We start from the raw sequence: 8217 nt of genomic DNA, 5'->3' as shown, positions 1-8217 counted from the left end.
TGATTTTTTATTTTTTTTATATGGAATTGTGACGGAAGGGCCACATATATTTGTGATACCGAATTTTAGGGACTACACTGATCAATTTTTAAGGACCATGTTGATGAGTTGGGTTAATTTTAAGGATCATTTGTGATAAAAACCTTATTATATATGCGTATGCAAATAACTTACCTATAATTTAATTAACTTTTGAATCAAACAATATTTATTTAATTATGTGTAGGTAAATTATTTTGCATGTATTCGTAGACCCTAAAAACTACCAAGCCTACGTGGCGCGTAGGCCGAGTAATTAATAAGCTGACTACGTTATTTGGTTGATGCTAGGTGTGCCAACTCATCGGTCGAGCTCGGCTGAGGAGTAAAATGTGTTGATGTTGCGTTGAGCGCGCTACTGATTTTCTTGATCTTGCAACTACGGTCGAGGAAGGAATACGTCTCGTCCTTCGGGTTCTGGAGCCTGAAGACAAGGCTGCTAGTTTTGCGAAGTTCACGGATCGTTGGTGCTAGGTTCGATCACGGTGATTATATTTGTAAGAGTATAAGCATGTCGAACCAGTACCTAGCTATATGGACACAAGTACTCAAAAGAGATGTATGTCTTGATAGTGAATTTGGTTCGGCCGTCAGAATGCCGAGCTCTAAAACTCACTTGTGAGTATCCAATCATAAAACAACTTGGCGTTCAATTTGCCGAGCCTAGTAATATGCAACACCTCACTTCGTCGAGAAGGTTAGTGAGATGACCTCTGCCAATAAGGATTAAAAAATCCTTCTTAACTGAAACTTGGATAGATAATCAGTCTGCTTCGACGTAGTGCTGTTTATCTAAACTGAAAGTGCTCCGTGGACGGCTGATTCTACGGCAACAGTGCTGTTTATCCAAACTAAAGGTGTCATCGGTTGTCTTCACAATGCTGTTTATCCAAACTGAAGATGTGTTGACAAAAAAGAAAATAAAAATCTCAAGGTGTTTGAGAAGCTTCGAGTGGAGCGAGGGTTTGCACAGGGCAGTTTGTGTGTTGAATTAGAGAGCTTATAATGATGCACCCCCATCTTATTTATAACAGCCAACCTTGTCATGGTTTAACCAGAACTATACTTGGGTTAGGATTCCTCGTCCTAATCTAAACAGATCTTGGCCAATCTTTCCTCCATTAGGACTTTAAACCAACCTTTTTATTCGGCCAACTTCTTAAACCCCAGCATCCTTATTCCATTGAGACTCCTTATATTACTAGGATTCGACTCATTCGCTCCTACTCAGATTAATCCTTCTTGTAATAACACTCAGTCGACCTGACTGGGCGGCTTATGACCACTGGACGACCCATAGTATTTTTGGAAGAGCTTTGGATCGAACATAAACCTAATCTCGGCACAATAATATTATTTTGGGCCCAAACACTGCCCCTTCGCTTTTGAGGTCTTCCGCCTAGAATTCTTTGGCTGAGTTTCAACCTTGAAGAAGTGAAATCAAACCCTCGACATATCTCTGGAAGATGATGAAAAGTCCCGAATATCTTATCCACTTAGGTGCATTTATGAAGCACGATTGGAAGATGGAAATTTTGTCAGACACCCTACCACGTGGCATCCTCTAAGCATGTTTTCCTTACTTGACACTGAAACGCCCACGCCATCATTATAACCTTGATCCGTGAATTTTCGGTCTCTTTGAGACGTGCAGATACTCAAACGTCTCTTCCCAATTAAACTCACCGTCAAACGCTGTTATGCAGTCTTGATTTGCGAGTTTCTCGATCCCTTCACCTGGATTCTTTGAATATTCATCATGATTACTAAATCCCGATTGGTCTTATCCTTTATTTGAAACTTTAAATCGTTAGATCTTCCCTAAAAACGCCTACATATACTCACCTCTCTTCATTCAAACCTTTACGCTTTCAGAAATCTCAATCCCTTTGTCATCAAATCTCTTCGCCATTTCCTCTCGAAACCCAGAAAACCAATCTTCAATACCTAGAAAACCTTCTCCAATGGCTACCAATGCTTTCATCAACAAGTTGGTTGAGGAGTGCAACAAATGTCAAAACATCACCGACCAAAACACTATCAAAACCATTTGGTTTGAAGATGAACCAAACGCCTCCCACTAAACCTTAGGCCTATTGTTCAAGGACAATGTTCCAGTAGCAATCATCGAAATGCTTAAGGAGCACTACCTAAAACCCTTATTCTAAGGGTACGACTGGTTGAAATGGGAATCGGCCAGACTTCAAGGTGTTTGGCCCTCGACCACTGCAGCCTGGGTCACTAGGATGGAGAAATGTTTCGGCGACGAGTGGAAGGCTCTTGGCATTTTCAATGCCATCAAACTCTCGGCTATCGAGATAAGCTTGGATCGAGAGCTTGTGATGGTTGCATTAAGCGTTTGGTGCTCGGCCAACAACATGATGGTTCTCCCTCTTAGCCCCTTTGGCCCAACGGTTCTAGACATGACTGCCATACTCGGCACCTTTCTAACTAACCTCTCGGTCGATATTTCTCTCGCCGGGTATAAGTTTGACTTAGACCTGAAAACAGTTTTTGAGGAACGCACCGTCGAAGTTCTGATAAAAGGAGATCAAAGGCCGTCAAAAGAGGAAGTGCATAAATTGCACAAAAACTTTTTAATTATAACACTTTAGTCACCCACATCATCGGCTTAAAAGGGGAAGAACTCAAGAAAGGGGAACACAGAGCTTTCTTGTTCTATTAGTACAACAAATACTTCTTTTATGCCAAGTCGTATAAGTGCTTGGCCGAGAACATGCCTGTCACCGATGCCTTGGCTAATGGTCACACCTTGGCCCTCAGGTCGGCTATCCTTGCCAACCTTACTCGGTGTTTGGCCGAAGCGACCTTGGGGAAAATTGACCCCCATCAAAACGGCCCACTCTGGGTCTTCCAACTCTGGTTAAAAGTCTACTTCTCGATCTACTGCCTGAAATCCCAAACTTTAGTTCCATCGTGTCTATGGGTTTGAAGTTAGCTTCGCACCCTATTCTTACTCACACGGCCGAAGAAATTTTCAAATATTTCTTCAACTTAGAAGATTTGTCCAACGACGAATTCCAGATCTACTGTCGCCAGACATACCTGTTTTCCATCATCTTCCTGCAGTCGTCATGGGAATCGGCTGAGGATGCCGATCATCGGGAGTCCTGGGGGTCATTCGTCATGATCGCGACTTGCTTTACAGCTGCGAAGCTTGGCGGGAGGCCTACCACCCCAATTTCCTAGCTCGCCAATTGAGCTATCTCCAAGGGTGCCCTCTGTCATTCCTTTTATCTTGTTCCCTTTTAAGCCGAGAACACATTTCTGGCTCATCATAAAAGGAATACGAGATAGTCGAAAAGGAATTTGCCGAACGGAGCGCCAAATTCCGCCTTCGGCCAAGAAACCTAGGATCCCGATGTGCCGACACCTTCGCCAAGTGGTAGGAGGCTTACACCAAAGACTTCTTTCACACTAATCTTGAAAAAAAATTTTGACAGTCGCCCGAAGAAGGTCCTTGCTCCAAATCCAAAGAAATGGCCTAAGGTATATACCCTCTACTTCCCTCGTTCATTTATTCTCCTTCGAGTTTTAACTTAACCTGGGTTTAATGTTTCTAGGTAGCCGTATTATCAAGAAGGCCAAGGTGGTGGTGATGGCCGCGGCTAAGAAAAAACTTGCCCCTCCTCTAAAAAGGGTAGCAAATGCTGTGCCGATTCCGTCAAGTAAACATCCTTGCTCGGAAGCCGAAACGGTGGGAGACGCTCCTCGGCCCAAAAAACATGTCAAGAAATTGGCTAAGAAAGGAGAGCAGGTAATTCACGTTATCTCCAGTCAAATTACGGAGGCAACTGTTCCTAGCATTTCTCCCTCTCATTCTTTCGTCGAGGCTTCGTTCGCAGTATAAGTAGACATGACAATTGAGCCGATCGTCAATCCAGTTGCTAAGTGGCTTGCGATTTTAGCATCGGCAGCTGCTCATGTTGAAACCAGCCCGATGACTACCACCACGAAGAAAACGACTCCCTCGGCCAAAAGGAATTCCATCCCTGACCCAAAGACAGCTACGACGATCATTCTGGAGGAAAAGGTATAATCATGTTGCTGGCAACTTTTTCTTTGACTAGATTCCGAATACTAACAACTCTTATTTTAGGATGAAGACAGCGAAGAAATCCTGCTAACAATTTGCCCTCGACCAACTAAACCCCCCCTCCCATTAATAACCCTCCAGCTGTGCCTGAGGCGGCTAACCAGGTTGATCCTTCTGCAGCCGATCGTGGTAAAAGGCCTCTTGTCGAGCCTAACCATCACCGATGTTGTTTGCCTAGGTGGAAGGCGATCCACTCCAGACCTTTGTGGCCGGAGCACATCAATCAAGAGATTCACACCACTCAATGTTGTGTGCCTAGTAATGTATAACTAAACCCCATTACTCCAAGTCTAGAACTAATTAAGAAGAGGGTGACCAGATTCTCAGCGATGGCTGAAAGTTAAGAAACCACCAATTCTAACCAGTACAATCTTTAACAACTAGGTAAAGCTGATTCCCAAACACCTTCATATAAAAATATTGTAATTCAAACTAATACTTTGAACTTACAACCCTATAATTAATAATAAGTTAAGAAACCACAAATTCTAATCAGTACAATCTTCAACAACTAGGTAAAGCTGATTCCCAAACACCTTCATATACAAATATTGTAATTCAAACTAATACTTTGAACTTAGAACCCTATAATTAATAATTTTAATTAAATTCTCTGTAATATGTAAAGAATAAGCGTATATATTCCAACTGATTGCAAACTGGGTAAGTTTGGCTACATTTTACGATTTGATTTTGGAAAAATCTGTTTCTAGTCATTCCTCATTACTGTAGAAGCATTTTCATCTAAGCAACTATTCCACAATTAAGAACTCGTGTTTCATTGATTTAGTTTACCAAAACAAAAGAAATATTTTTCGCACTGCCCTTAAGTGATGGTCATGGTCACAATTTTACCGTTATATGAATATAAATTTCGAAATTTATGTAATAAATAGATATAAGTCTAAATATTAAAACTCATCCAATAATAATAAGTATGATGGAAACGATTACCACCACTTGTGAAATAGTGAGCAAAAATTCACCTTTTTTATTTTCGTATGCATTTTTATAAATTTTTATACATAACTTCTTCTTTGATTTATTCAATAAAAAGTAATACTGAAAAGATATAGTATAGAAAGAGAAAATTGGAGATATTTATCATTTATTGGAAAAGTCTCACATTTTTCTTGTGGAAACTTGAAGCAGTGGGCCTCGGCAGAAATGTTGAGCTAATAAACTGACGTCACATATGTACTACTAATGCACTCTATATAACTTCATGAGCCACCTTAGAATTCAAAACACAACCATACAAAAAACCAATCTACAAATTTTGGTATCGCTTAGCACCAACAATGAGCCTCCTTAAAAGCCTTTTAGTTTTCTCCATCCTATGTGCCATTCTCTTCTTTGCATCAACCAATGCAGCTCGATTTGACATCCAAAACAATTGTGCCTACACTGTATGGGCAGCTGTTATGCCAGGCGGTGGCCGCCAACTCGGCAAAGGCCGATCCTAGGCCTTAGATGTGAGTGCCGATACCAAAGGGGCTCACATTTGGGGTCGGACATGATGCAACTTCGATGGAGCAGGACATGGCAAATGCCAAACTGGTGATTGTGGGGGTGTCCTCCAATGCCAAGGCTACGGTCAACCACCAAACACCCTAGCTGAATATGCCCTTAATCAATTTAACAACTTGGATTTCTTTGACATCTCTCTTGTTGATAGGTTTAATGTACCTATGGACTTTAGTCCCACGTCTGGTGGGTGCACTAGGGGGATTAGGTGCACGGCTGGTATTAATAGGCAGTGCCCTAACCAACTAAGGGCTCCAGGAGGGTGCAACAACCCTTGCACTGTGTTCAAGACTGATCAATATTGTTGCAATTCTGGAAATTGTGGCCCTACAGACTTCTCTAAGTTTTTTAAGAGTCGGTGCCCGGATGCTTATAGTTGTCCTAAGGATGACCAAACCAGTACATTTACATGTCCTGGTGGAACTAACTACAAGGTTGTCTTCTGCCCATGATTGAAACATGTATGTGCTTCCTTGCTACAAGGCATATATATCTGCTAGTGTTTACAATAAGACTTACGATGCAATAAGGTTGTGGCACATCAGTTGACCAAGTTGTCATTTTATTTGAGTTCTTATTTTCTTCTTGTTTGATCAACTACCGGATATCATCTGGGCTGTTTTGTATTGTATTGCTTGATCATCGATAAAAAGTTAGTTTTGCTTTAAAAAAATCACGTCTTTGGCAGCACATGTAATGGTGTGCATTATGTAACAAAGTACTTGTAACAAGTTAATAACTAATCATCCAAGCAACTATAGCTTCACAATTTCCCTAATTAAGAAAGCTATATTTTTACATACTTTCCTTATGTATTAAGCGGAAAAAGTGGACGTTTAAGGACTAATCAACCATGCAACACTAGCTACACAATTTCCCTAGTTAAGAAAGTCCAAAGGAGGATACTCAGCAAGTCATTTAACCTACAAAAAAAGATCTGTTGAGATATATATAAACATTATCGCAGTTACCACTTGGATATCACATCATTTTTCATTTAGATTCTTCAACTAGAATTTGTTTTATCATCTAAGCCTGATGAATCAACATCGTTTCCTCTTTAGGCTCTTATATGTTGATTCAAGTATATGTTCATCGTTCATCTTACAATTTAAATTATACTGCATTCTAAAACAAAGCATGCACAATGAATCAGTGATTTACGTATCTTACCTTTTTTGTTATATGTTTGAATATCAACTATCCTAGTTAAGTAATAGGGAGCTTTAATAAAAAAAAGTTTGGACCAACTTTTTCTTAACCAAAAACTATCATAAACTTTTATTTAATCAAAAAGGCTTGATATTTAATCATAAAAAAAAAAAAAAAAAACTATTCATAAAATAGCTCTACGAACATTAAAAACATGGGCCGAAGTGAAGCCCAATCTTTAATAAAATTGTTTTTTTTTTCCTTCATAATTACTCCTAATAGAGCCTAAACCAATCCCTTAGCCAATTCACAAATATTGAGATGTACCATATATATCTCACCACCATTAAGGCGGAGCACCAGCCGCTTTCATCAAACGGTAACTTCGAAGTAGTACAATTTCTTTAACTGCCATTAATGCAGAGCATTCAAGTCATACAACCGTTTTCATAACCACCATTAAGGCACAGAGCATGCAAGTCATGCAATTTTTAATTTTTAATTTTTTAATTTTTTTTTTAAGTTATGATTATTAAAGAAAGGGTGTGAGTTACTATAATAATTTAGAAAAATGAAATTTTCGAACCTATGCGTGGAAATTCAACACTTTATCAATTAGGATATTAGACCACTTGCAATCGTACAATTCCACAATCACAAATCCCATTTCACAAAACTTAAAAGGTCAAATTAAATTCCATTTGAATTTGGATTCTCATTTTCGAACCATACGTTGGCACAACAAATGAGGAATTTCTCAAAGCAAAATTGCCATTTGCAGAAGAAATGCAAAACATTCTCAAAGCAAAACTGAAACATAGAGGTACGAATCTCATATCCTTGTTGATTTCTTACTTTCAAATTACTGTTAGGCCAAGGGCCATTTTAAATCCTCTATGCGTAGGGTCTTATTTAATTAGATTTTTAAAAAAATTGCACAAATGACACCTATATTTCTTTAACTTACCATCCTCGATAATAAAGTAACAATAACCACCCAAACTAAATATTTTAGCAATATTTCTACCTACTAGCTCCTGTATAGATCTGTGGCATCATTTAACTAGAGGGGAACTCAAGCTCAGTAAATGTACCCGTCACCTAGAAAAATTTCTTGAGGAGTGGATGGACCACTTTCGAGATAATTGGGCCCGATTTCACAAGCAAGATGGAATTCAACCCTCGACGCATTTTAGTGACCGATCATAAGTAGTGTGAGTTATTTTGCTGTAGTTTCAGAAATAGTATGAATTATTTTGGTTTAGTTTTAGAAATAATGTGGGTTATTTTGCTTAAGTTTCAGAAATAGTGTGGTTATTTTGTTGTTTTTCCAAAAATTGTGTGGGTTATTTTATTGTAGTTCCAGAAATAATGTGGATTAT

The 8217-nt window shown here is 39.2% G+C and overlaps 1 pseudogene; it reads left to right on the top strand.

The window, feature by feature from the left end:
* Window positions 1-5385: 5385 nt before the first annotated feature.
* Window positions 5386-6192, top strand: LOC125475330 (annotated as a pseudogene).
* Window positions 6193-8217: the final 2025 nt, after the last annotated feature.

The sequence above is a fragment of a genome, unplaced genomic scaffold, assembly GCF_019419815.1.
Source record: "Pyrus x bretschneideri cultivar Hongxiangsu unplaced genomic scaffold, Pyrus_bretschneideri_v1 Contig14, whole genome shotgun sequence".
Taxonomy (NCBI): Eukaryota; Viridiplantae; Streptophyta; class Magnoliopsida; order Rosales; family Rosaceae; genus Pyrus; species Pyrus x bretschneideri.
The sequence above is the reverse complement of the archived record's forward strand: the minus strand, read 5'-3'. Positions and strand labels throughout refer to the sequence as shown.